The 12,893-nt window shown below is 44.6% G+C and overlaps 1 protein-coding gene across 1 annotated transcript in view; it reads left to right on the top strand.

The window, feature by feature from the left end:
* ZBTB7C (zinc finger and BTB domain containing 7C) overlaps positions 1-12,893 on the top strand; it is a 299,891-nt gene that overhangs the window by 86,301 nt on the left and 200,697 nt on the right. The gene's annotated exons all lie outside the window — the stretch shown is intronic.

Genomic DNA, 12,893 nt, shown 5'->3' on the forward strand with positions numbered 1-12,893 from the left:
TTAGTCACCATGGGGGGTTAGTGGTCTGGCGCTTGGAGTTGGAGGTGGATACTTGGCGGTATCTCAGGTGCGATGGGGTACATTTGAATGCGGTTGGGACGGATTTATGGTCCCTGGATCTGCAGGATGGCATGCAGCGGGCTGTTCATTTGTGGCGTGGCACGCATGGGTAAGGGCTTACCCAGCATGCTGTGGCGGTTGTTGGTCTTTGGAGGCGGTTCTTATTTGGAAGGTAAACAACAATGGTGTGGGACCCATCCGTGGTATGGGATGCCCGGGGACATTCCCAGTTAACCAAGGTTTAACTGGAAGGTGGTGGTGCTGCACTGCGGACGGTATGGTTGTCTCCGAGCTGGTTGGTTGCGGCTGGAGGCCTAGTGTATATGGTTGTCCGCAGGTGCATTTCGGATCGTTTTGGGGTGCCTTCGAAGACCAACAACAATTATGTGGGTTTCTGTTATAAGGAATGGTTGGTGTATTGTAACTTGAGTTGTTAATAAAAGGCCATGTTGGCCATTTACTCCAAAATTGGTGTTATGTCTTTTGTTAGTATAATTGGTTAAGGGGAAGGGGGTTGGTGCGGAACGGTAATGATGGTAATGGGGAAGTGGACGAGCCTATCTCTGGTGCAATAGTCATGCAGTCAGGCAAGTACCGTTCTCCTGGCAACTGCCAAACCCAGACGCGTCCATCGGATTGCCAGAGAAGCGTGATTTGTCACTCCAGAGACCATGTCTCCACTGCTCTAGAGTCCAGTGGCAGCGTGCTTTACACCACGGCATACAACGCTTTGCATTGCACTTGGTGATGTAAGGCTTGGATGCAGCTGCTCGGCCATGGAAACCCATTCCATGAAGCTCTCTACACACTGTTATTGTGCTTATCTGAAGGCCACACCAAGTTTGGAGGTCTTTAGCTATTGACTCTGCAGACAGTTGGCGACTTCTGCACACTGTGCGCTTCAGCATGCGCTGACCCCGCTCTGTCATGTGACGTGGCCTACCACTTGGTGGCTGAATTGCTGTTGTTTCCAGTTGCTTCCACTTTGTGATAATCCCACTAACAGTTGAGCGTGGAATATTTAGTAGCCAGGAAATGTCACGGATGGACTTATTGCACAGGTGGCAACCTATCACGGGACCACGCTTGGAGTCACTGAGCTCCTGAGAGCGACCCATTCTTTCTTTGTAGAAGCAGTCTGCATGCCTAGGTGATGATTTTATACACCTGTGTCCATGGAGGTGATTGGAACACCTGAATCACATGATTTGGATATGTCATCGTTCACACTGGAGTGACAGCAATATTTCTAGCACCAGTCGTCCTTCGTACCACTAAGCTGATGACCTGTAGGGGATTTTAAAGTGCCACACATAAAAAATATAGAGTACAGAAGTTTGCTGCCACTTCATGAGCGCATGCAAATTTAGGGTTTGACATGTTGGGTATTTATTTTACTCGATGCAACCTTGTCCTTTATATTTTATCAAAAAAACTGGGTAATTTATTGCGTTTGTGTGCCTGAAAATTAACTTTAGTGTATTTTTCACTGAAATTTTTCATTTCCTAGACCTTTGCAGTAATATCATAAGACATAATATACTGGAACTACCACTATTTTATTGTCTGGGGTGTCTGATTTCAGAAAAAATATGTTTTGTGGATTTATGTAATCTTCAGGCTTAAAACTATATTTTTAAAATATGTATTTAAAATAAATAAAAACACGCAAGAATGGCCCTGGCAGTGAAAGGATTAAAAGTAAATAAATACTGGAATTGAACTTTGATAGTTTATCGGTTACAGATCCCAGAGCAGGTATACAGATCAGGTGTTCCATGTGTAGTGTTACCCTATTGAGGGCCACTGTATTTGTTTGGATTCTCCTTAAGCTCTGCATGGCCAGGCAACACGCATTTTCCACACTTGGAGTCAGTAATACAGTCTTTGAGCTGATTTTTAATTGTTTTAATTAGGGGTTAACAACTTGGATGGGGTCTAGAGGTATATGAGATGCCCAAGGAACTGCAAACTTGAGGACAACTTCTTAGCATCACTACCGTACAAAAAATGTGGATCAGGAACAGGGGCGGACTGACCATTTGGAAACTCGAGCACTGCCCGAGGGCCCGGGGTCAGTAGGGGGACCCATGAGATGCCCCTGGTACCTTTTTCAGAGGCTTTTTTGAGTCTGGGCAAGGACACAGGGGCCCCATTATCCCCTATTGCCCGGGGGCCCCATGAGTTGTCAGTCCGCCCCTGATCAGGAAAAATATAACACTGTCTCTTTTAAGGAACATTGAAGTCCCCTTGATGTACCGCCTCAGACCCCAGATGAATATTTCCTCTTCACCCAGCTGCACTGAGGGATTCCAAGAGCTGACAATTAAAATGTTACTAAACCCACAACAGTACAATCAGTCTGTATATGCAGTAAAACATGCTTGTTATACTCACTGTGAAACCTAAGGGGTTAATCCTCTGCATTGTGTAAAATGGCTGTTTGATCCTGTCTTTTTTGATCCTCCCCTTTTCTACTGTCCCCAATCTATCTGCCAATAGAACAGATCCTTGGGGGCAAGCTGCACATGTTCAGTTTGGTGTGTATTGCTTGAGTTTTTTCTAATTTTTGGGAGGGTGCATGTGATCAGCACAGGGCCAATCAGCACTCTCCAGGTAGAGGGTCAGGGGTTATGCAGCCTCATAGGACAGTGAGAGGAGAATGAAAACTTCTTCTACAAGCTTTAACTAGTGCTCTGCTGGACACTGATAGAAGTAACAAGACTGCTATATACTGCTGATGAGAAAAGGTATTTAGCAATTTATATTTACTAAAATAATTGCATTTCCATGTTATGTGTACTGTAAGTAGTCCCGGATGAGAACTAGTTGGGTTTTGCACCTAAATACCCTCTCCCTTTGTCTGGCCCGGGGGGTGTAGAATTACTCACACTGCCCTGTCCTATCAGTGTGGTGGGTTGGCTTTCAGGCCCTTCGCTGGGCTGGCTCTTTCCCTGCTGCACAGGATGTCCTCCCTAAGAGACCTTGAGCAGTGGAGATCCTTCTTTCCTGTATTCTGCCTGTAGGTAGGCTACCCTCCCTGGGGCAACCTCCTGAGCTCCACACTCCATATTTCTTTCAATCCATCTTCCACCTGACTCCCCTGCTGCTCAGGCTCTGTCACATTTAAGGGTTGCCCTTGGCCACCATGCCTGGCCTCCTGCCTGTGAATTTGTCAAGTTCCCTTAAACATGAAAATCTGGGCCTCCTCCCCTCTCTTCCAGAAAGTTTGCAGAGTTTCTGGAAAGGTGGGAGAGCTCTAGAAGCCCTGACCTGTAGAGCCTCCCAGCCTGTACTGAGGTGAACTCCAGCCTCACTTCTAGGCCGACTCATCCCAGGCTACTACCCAACATAAACAAAGCCATTCACTAGACTATACACATGTATACTTTGAAACCTGGGGATCAGCATGATAGGCCTGAAATGACCATTTCCCACAGTGGGTACAGTTTCAGCCTACATACCTTCCTTATAACAGGATTCCTTTTAGTATATGGAAATAATGAATGGGCCTGCAGCCAGTGTGTACCATAAACCTTCCTGCTATGAGTTTGCTCTCTATAACCAGCGAGTCCCCAGCCTGCCACCGGAATCTACATTCCATTTCACACTGCTACGCTGGCATGTCCCGCAGAATCGCACAATCATATTTTCCACCAACAAATATGTGAGCGGAATGAAATACAAAAACGTTGGTGTCACTGGGTGCTTTCTCAGTCATTCTGCTCCATCTGGCCGCACAGCTGTTCCATGGCCAAGATGAGTAATTAATGAGCAGTGCGCACTAACGAGGAACATCTCTTTCTCCAAGCGCCTTCTTTATCAAGAGCGTTTTGTTTCTTTTTTTATTTAAAAGGGAGCCCTGGACAGAAAACAGCCATCGAAAAAAAAATGGAAAAAAATTGCATCTATTAACCCCTTGTCTACCAAGGTATAGAAAAGGATCTGGTAGAGTGATCAAATTACTGCCAATCACCTAAATATACACAGTATAGAATGCAACAATGGCAAACCCCCTGGAACTTTAGAGGCAGAACCACAAATAAAATTTGTCTAAAAGGCAAAATGCCAATTTTTATTAAAGAAACAAGACATAAAAGTAGAGGCCCTCATTGTCCTATGAATAAAATAACATCATTGCTTTTTGCACTGGTAACATACACATAGCACAATGTCCTATAATGATATACACTATATTGCCAAAAGTATTGGTCCGCATGCGTTTACAAGCACATGATCTTAATGGCATCCCAGTCTTAGTCTGTAGGGTTCAATATTGAGTTGGCCCGCCCTTTGCAGCTATAACAGCTTCAACTCTTCTGGGAAGGCCGTCCACAAGGTTTAGGAGGGTGTCTATGGGAAGGTTGGACCATTCTTCCAGAAGCACATTTGTGAGGTCAGGCACTGATGTCGGGGGAGGAGGCCTGGCTCACAGTCTCTAATTCATCCCAAATGTGTTCTATGGGGTTGAGGTCAGGACTCTGTGCAGGCCAGTCAAGTTCCTCTACCCCAAACCCGCTCATCCATGTCTTTATGGACCTTGCTTTGTGCACTGGTGTGCAGTCATGTTGTAACAGGAAGGGGCCATCCCCAAACTCTTCCCACAAAGTTGGGAGCATGAAATTGTCCAAAATGTCTTGGTATGCTGACGCCTTAAGATTTACCTTCACTGGAACTAAGGGGCCAAGCCCAACCCCTGAAAAACAAGTCCACACCATAATCCCCCCTCCACTAAACTTTACACTTGGCACAATGCAGTCTGGCAACCACCAAACCCAGACACATCCATTGCCAGACAGAGAAGCATGATTGGTCACTCCAGAGAACACGTCTCCGCTGCTCTAGAGTCCAGTGGCGCCGTAATTTACCCCACGGCATCCGACGCTTTGCATTGCACTTGGTATTTAAGGCTTGGATGCAGCTGCTCAGCCATGGAAACCCATTCCATGAAGCTCTCTAGGCACTGTTGTTGTGCTAATCTGAAGGCAACACCAAGTTTGGAGGTCTTTATCTATTGACTCTGCAGACAGTTGGTGACGTCTGTGCACTGTGCGCTTCATCATGCACTGACCCCGCTCTGTCATTTTACGTGGCCTACCACTTCATGGCTGAGTTGCTGTTAATCGTGGAATATTTAGTAGCCAGGAAATTTCACGGACGGACTTATTGCACAGGTGACCACCTATCACGGGACCATGCTTGAATTCCCTGAGCTTCTGAGAGTGACCCATTCTTTCACAAATGTTTGTAAAAGGTACCAGGGGCATCTCATGGGGCCCCCTACTGACCCCAGGCCCTCGGGCAGTGCCCGAGTTTCCAAATGGTCAGTCCGCCCCTGTATAGTGTATATACCCCATCATACAAAACTACGCCTAACTACAACCTACAATGGTGTACTGAGGTCAGCTTGGGTGGAGGCTTCAGATAGATCAAAACATGTTTCGGAAAGAGATTTCCTTCTTCAGGGGAAAAAGTATGGGTATAGGTATCTCTATAATATAATGTATCACAATTAGTAACAATTCAAAGAGAGACACTCGTATATCAAATATAAATTTGCATGTGCAAAAACAGATCAGGCTATTATATATATTAGACTTACATTTGAATATGTGTATAGAGTATTACGTTAAAAGCATCAATGAGTTAGATGGAGCTGGTGTTCACCATCATGTACAAAAGCTGTCTGGGGGGCACCCATAGATCCAGCAGGTAGCCGCAAGGTCCTGTCACAGTGGCACTAGAGGGACAGGTACAGAGTCTATAAAAATTCAAAAAATAATACATTTGTATAGGGATAAACCTCACATTGACTCTACATGGAAACCAGTTAAAGCGAACAAGTCTCACCAGTCCATAGGATGTAGGCCAAGCCCTATGATCAGGTAAATTAGGTCCAGTCGAAAGAGTAGGCTAATGTGGTGGACAAAATTTAGGTGGTGTCTTTAAGAAGAAGCACCCCCAAATTGGCCAGACAGCTCAAAGAGCTGGTTGACAGCGCCGGTTTGCCTGACACACCTCGTGGAGGCAGCGTGCATTAATAGGCACGTCCATGCAGAACGAGGATGCTGTGTCCAAGGGCATCAGCACATGGATAAACAAGGAGCTTGGGCCTGACGCATGACTATATTTTCTACCAAGATATATTTATAAATGACCTGCGTTTATGGTTAAAACAATCTCACAGCTGCTGCGCCTGATGTGGCTTTTTGGCGCAAAGGGAAAAAAAGTAATCACTTTGTGGGGCTCTAAAGGTGTGCCCAACCCGCTGGCGGCATCTACAGTGGTTCAAAGGGTCCCGCTTTCCACTGGAAAACATGGGACCATGGTAAATGGCTTCTTCAGTGACAGGAGGGGTGTTCCCCAGGTTCACAACTGTAATTCCCCAGCCACTGTAGCCAAGCATACCGCTGATCAAGCAAGATCTGGGCTTGATTAGCTGCTCTGGAGAGTAACGGAGACAATGGAGACTAAAAGAACTCTCATGTCTCTTTTAAGAGGGCCTGTTACCTGCCCAATGCTATTACATAGATGGCTTGGTAGCCCCTTTGTGATAGCAATAAAGTTAAGTTAAATTTAAAAAAAAAAAAGTGTAAAAAGTTTATATAAAATAAATAGAAATAATTTTAAAAAAGTTTTAACGCACCCTTGTCACCCCATACATGCCCAAATTCAAACACACAGAATAGGGTGTACATGTGTAGCTAAACATAAATTGCGTCAACACTGATGTATCTCCGGAAATGTTCAAGTGGGAACAATTATTCTAGGGCCATAAGTCTTAGTTAACTGTAACTTGATAACCTGTAAAGGCTTTAAAAGCATCATCTATGGACAATTTAGGGTACCAGAGTTTTTTGCGATTTCATGGACGTGTACTTGAGATGCTTGGTATCTATTTACTCGACACAACTTCATTTTTAATATTTTATCAAAAATTGGGTATAGTATTGTTTTTGTTTGCACTAAAATTCATTTTTATATATGAAGTTAAAAAACCTCCAGCCTTTACAACCACTTTAAAGAACAAAAAAGCAGGATTTTCACTCTAAATCTAGAGCTTTCCCCCAGATCACTTCTTTTCTATCACTAGATATCCTTAGTCTGGCAGCCAGCATCACTCAACCTATTTTCTCTAAGCCCAGATTATCATGGGCCCTCTCCCAGTGAAAGGAGAAGCAGCACAGTGATGGGATTACCTCTTTGTCACTCTGTTCTCTGTTTCTGTCAGCATGCTCCTTATCAGCACATTAACTGGTTGGCTCCTTCTACTGCTTCTGCTGAGTTCTGCTGTACAGGGACTGCAGGCAGGACTGGCTCTAGCATAAGGTAGCTTAGGTTGCCAGGATAAGGGGGGAGCGCTAAAATCACAATGATTAAAATACCTTTTTCGGGGGGTTGCATTGTGGAGCGCAACAACCCCCCCATACCCGGTGTACTGGAACCATGAGTACCTACCGACCACCCCTCCCCCCACATACCTATCCCCTATACCTAGTCTAATGGAACCGTAACCGATCCCATACCCGCACAAGCCCCACTGACCAACGGCGCTGGCACCAGCATAAGGCTGCTTAAGCAGTCACTGTAGGGCACCAGGATGGGAGGGGTGTTAAAATCCAAATCCCCAGCCACTTGCTTGGGGGATTTGGATTTTTAAAATACCCATCTTCCGTTCCCAAACTAAAACTTCCACATTGCGCCTGGAAGGAGAGGGGGTACAGTGTGGAAGTTTTAGTCTGCCTCACCTGCCAGCTGCCTGTAGCCATTGAGGGGAAGCAAGGAATGCATAACTCCACATCTCATTACACACTGCCGTTTAGTGGCATATAGGGGGTTACATTATGGAGGGGAGGAGGTGGTAGCCAAATCTTCATTCGCCTGGGTACACACCGGCCCTGACTGCAGGAAGCTGATACCAAGCCAAATTCTGTTACTTATGCTTGTATGGTGTATCATTGATTACAGAACCTTCATTTGTGCTTTTTCCATCTGCTTTCTGCTAGAGTTCGGCTTTAATTCCTCTGCTAATCAGGCAATCCTAGACTATGCTAGGTACATCCGCAAACACGAGTCCCACTTTTCTGACACCTCTCACCTGTAGTCTTTCACAAATATCATCAAAGGGTTTTCATTCCTAACATGAATCACAGGAACACCTTAATCTTAAAAATGCATTTCTATTTCAAGTAACAGATAGTGAGCCTGAACCAGAGAGGAGGAAAGTTCTTCGGGAAGGAAGCTCTGTGTAGTAAACTCCTACGTCCATCTACAGCCCTGTACAAAAGTTTTGCGAATGACACAAATATTAATTTTTCCAAAGTCTGCTGCTTCAGTGTTTTTAGATCTTTTTGTCAGATGTTATTATGGTATATTGAAGTATAATTACAAGCATTTCATAAGTGTCAAAGGCTTTTATTGACAATGACTTCAAGTTTATGCGAAGAGTCAATATTTGCTGTGTTGACCCTTCTTTTTCATGTCCTCTTCAGTTCACCCTGGCATGTTGTCAATCAACTTCTGGGCCACATCATGAATGGTGGCAGCCCATATTTGCATAATCAATGCTTGGAGTTTGTCAGAATTTGTGGGGGGTTTTTTGTTCACCTGCCTCATGAGGTTTGACCACAAATTCTCAGTGGGATTAAGGTCTGGGGAGTTTCTTGGCCATGGACCCAAAATTTAAATGTTTTGTTCCCCAAGCCACTTAGCTATCACTTTTGCCTTATGGGAAGGTGCTCGATCATGCTGGAAAAGGCATTGCTCCTCACCAATCTGTTCTTGGAAGGTTGGGAGAAGTTTGATAATGAGCTGGTTGCTCGAAACATGTCAGGGGATCCACCCAAGCGACGCCATTTATTTATGAGAAGCCACTAACCACCAGGGAACCTACACACTAGACCTGGAAGTTGTTATGTGCTTATGTGAGTTGTTAACAGTTTATTTTGGATCTTAATCGAATAAAGGCATACTTCACTATTTAGCACCATTTTGCCCCCCGGCTCGTTCATTTCGAGCTTAGCAAGGTGGAGCGTTTTTTGGAAGCATGCTATCGGGAGTTTGAGCTTCGTTGGACCCACCAGGGAGACTGAGACGATCCCAGAGTGAGATTTACCATCCCCGATGACCGGATGCTGTCTTTACCGCTGATGGGGCCCTGATGTCCACCGATGATCCATTTGATGTCATACATACAATGCTCAGTTTGTATGTCCCTGTGGTAAGCGCATAATCGCACTAATTTTTCTGAACACACGAATCTCGATTTGGAACGCACGAATTACATCAGATGTCACCGGGTGTATCCCATACCTTTATATCAGCTAGCATTGATTTATGAACTCATTAATATAAGTTTTGTTTTTTCTTGTTTTTTTTAATTTATGAGTCTTAATACAAGGACTGCTATATGTTGTTGATATATGGTTGATCTCTATATCTATATATCAAAATATTATTCATCTTATCATTCCATAGCGCTGCATACCCTATACATATCGTTTCATTTTGAGGTTCTGAGGATTGCCTTATATGCCAGCGGCTCTCTCTGTGTTTTGCGCTCACTTACCTCTATTCTGATTTATACCAAAATGTAAATGTTTTGTTCCCCAAGCCACTTAGCTATCACTTTTGCCTTATGGGAAGGTGCTTGATCATGCTGGAAAAGGCATTGTTCCTCACCAATCTGTTCTTGGAAGGTTGGGAGAAGTTTCTCTCGGAGGATGTTTTTGGACCATTCTTTATTCATTGCTGTTTTCTTAGGCAAAATTGTGAGACCGCACCTTTGGCTAAGAAGCAACCCCACATATAAATGGTCTGGTATGTTGGCATGACACAGAACTGATGGTAGCGCTCACCTTTTCTTCTCCAGACAAAGAATTTCCGGATGCCCCAAACAATTGGAAAGCAGATTCATCAGAGAAAATGACTTTACCCCAGTCCTCAGCAGTCCAATCCTTGTACCTTTTTCAGAATATCAGTCTGTCTCTGATGTATTTCCTGGAGAGAAGTGGCTTCTTTGCTGCCTTTCTTGACACCAGGCCATTTTCCAAAAGTCTTCTCCTCGCTGTGTATGAAGATGCATCACACCTGCCTGCTGCCATTCCTGAGCTAGCCCTGCACTGGTGGTGGGCCGATCCCTCAGCTGAATCAACTTTGGCTCTTGGCTGGACTTTCTTGGCCGCTCTGAAGCCTTCTTCAGAACAATTGAACTTCTCTCCTTGAGGTTCTTGATGATCTGATAAATGGTTGATTTATATGCAATCTTAGTGGCAGCAATATCCTTGCTTGTGAATCTCTTTTTGTGCAAACCAACGATGACTGCACGTTTTTCCTTGCAGGTAAATTCATATTTGTGTCATTCTCAAAACTTTTTGCCAGGGCTGTATGTCTGCTGCAGGAAATAACTTTCATACATTTTGCTCCATTGCTCATAAACTGAATAAGATAATTACATCAAGAGAAATGGGGATTTGAATTATTATTGTCTCCTCTTTATAAGGCTAAGGTTTGGATCACATTACTGCATGCGCAGGTGCGTACGTCTGTTTTACATGGATTCCCATGCATTGTGTGGAGGGCAGCCCATTCATTTTGTTTACAATTAATTTTATTGTAGAATAGGAAACGTCAGAGCAGGGGCGGACTGACAACTCCTGGGGCCCCTGGGCAATAGGGAATCATGGGGCCCCTGTGTCCTTGCCCAAACTCAAAAACGCCTATGAAAAAGGTACCAGGGACATTATATGGGGCCCCCTACAGTGCCTGAGTTTCCAAATGATCAGTCCGCCTCTGCATCAGAGACACAGTCAGGGACAGAAGCACTGACTACCAAAAATAAAACGTACAAGTTTTCTGATGAATAATACAGTGAATGCACTGATATATAGACAAGGAAGCAGACTTAGTACACAAGCGCAATATATGAAAAGGGAAAATAAAACACATTAAGTTGCAAAAATGGGCAGACAATGAGAGACCAATGAGTTAATAATCTAAGAGAAAAGATTATCACAAAATCCTCATACAGAAGGCAGGAAATATGAAACACGGAGCCTCGCTGGATGCACATTAGTACTCAATACTCAGGACTCCCGAGGAAGTCCATCAGGTAGATATAGTATTGCTGGTATGGTACTAAAAAAAAAAACTTCAATCAGCGCAAATATTATGAAAACAAGCTGTGCAAAAATGAGAAAGAGAGGAACGAAGAGAAAAGAGACAAAAGACAAAGAAAGGGCTCCAGGGGGTCTAGGTGGAAAAAGAAAAAAAAAGAGAAATCTTATATCGACAAAAGGGTCTGGTCAAATCTGGACGGTTGGGATATATCAAGCCAAGGATGCCAGGTCTGCAGAAACTTTGTGTGGGTGTCTAACAGCATAGCCGTCACTTTCTCATTAACCATTATAAAATTCATCTGATCCAATGAATGTTTTATAAATACACCCCTTGGTGTCAGCCCTGCCCAGTTTTCTGTTGTTAAACTACTAAATCCCACCCATTCTCTCCATCTCCACAGCATAGGGACAGCATAGTTTCAGAGCGGTTGTGGCATGGCCAGGGGCGGACTGACAACTCATGGGGCCCCCGGGCAGTAGGGGGTCATGGGGCCCCTGTGTCCTTGCCCAAACTCAAAAAAGCCTATGAAAAAGGTACCAGGGGCATCTCATGGGGCCCCCTACTGACCCCAGGCCCTCGGGCAGTGCCCGAGTTTCCAAACGGTCAGTCCGCCCCTGGCCATGGCTCTATTCACCTACCAGGTCGTGTTCACTGGTGGTACTGCCTGCTGAACGTGACAGCGGGTGTAATTTTTGCGAATGTAAGTTAGTGATCTTAGATTGTACGCCCCTTGAGGGTTAGGGACTGATGTGAATGTACAATATATATGTAAAGCGCTGCATACATTGACGGCGCTATATAAATACCTAAAATAAATAAATATAATCCGAATGAATGCGAATAAATTCCTTGTTTTCATTATAATTTATTTCAGATTCGTTAAAATTCTTTGCTATTGTGACTCGGAGATTCTTAATCATTTGAATAGCAAAAATTCTGTCCAAATTTCGGTTCAGAATGAGCCACGTATGCCTCTGTATTACTGCCCATGACCATGACCAGAGTTCTTATGCGAAGTCTTTCTGCTCCTCCGATTATCAAGATGCTGGCAGCTGCTCTGCAGAACATTTGATTCCGTGGCTGTAAAACTTTTTTTCTAGAACAATTGTTGGACGACACAGGAAAGGGAATGAATTGAAGTCAGCAAACCGGGATGGTGGACGACTCCCAGCCATTATGTGTGATAGCACAGGTGTCTGCAATGATGTTTCCTGCTTTGTGCCCTTCAGTGACGCGCCTGAGTTCTCTGCTTCTGCTGTTCTGTTATCAGTTAGCATTGCAGAAGGAGAGGAAATCAAGAGGAACAATGATCCTCTGTGGTTTTCCTGGCTCACTGGGGAAGCTTTTCGATTCCATGCTGCTCGCTCCATGTGACTCCGTCGGCCATCTTGGGTCAGGCGGAGTCTATTTTGGCACGCGTTTTGCGAGTGAATGGTGTAGGGATAGGCCACCTGCCTGTCAGGGAAAGTGATAAGTGTAAGGGACAGGATAGGGACGCACCATCCTTCCTGGAATCCTCCCATTTGGGTACAGACCGGCCAGCTCACATTCCGCCTTCTGAGACAGACGCTGTTGGCACACCCGAAACCTGCTCTGTTCCACATTGCCGTTACAACCTGTGAATGTTGCCACAATGCTGTTTGTAAAGTTGAACTTTGACTTTAGGGCCCGGTTCACACCATAGAAACACAGTCTGGATGCATTTCTTCATACAC

The sequence above is a fragment of the Staurois parvus genome, unplaced genomic scaffold, assembly GCF_062004578.1.
Source record: "Staurois parvus isolate SC_StPar_1 unplaced genomic scaffold, SC_StPar_1.0 ptg001830l, whole genome shotgun sequence".
Classification (NCBI taxonomy): Eukaryota; Metazoa; Chordata; class Amphibia; order Anura; family Ranidae; genus Staurois; species Staurois parvus.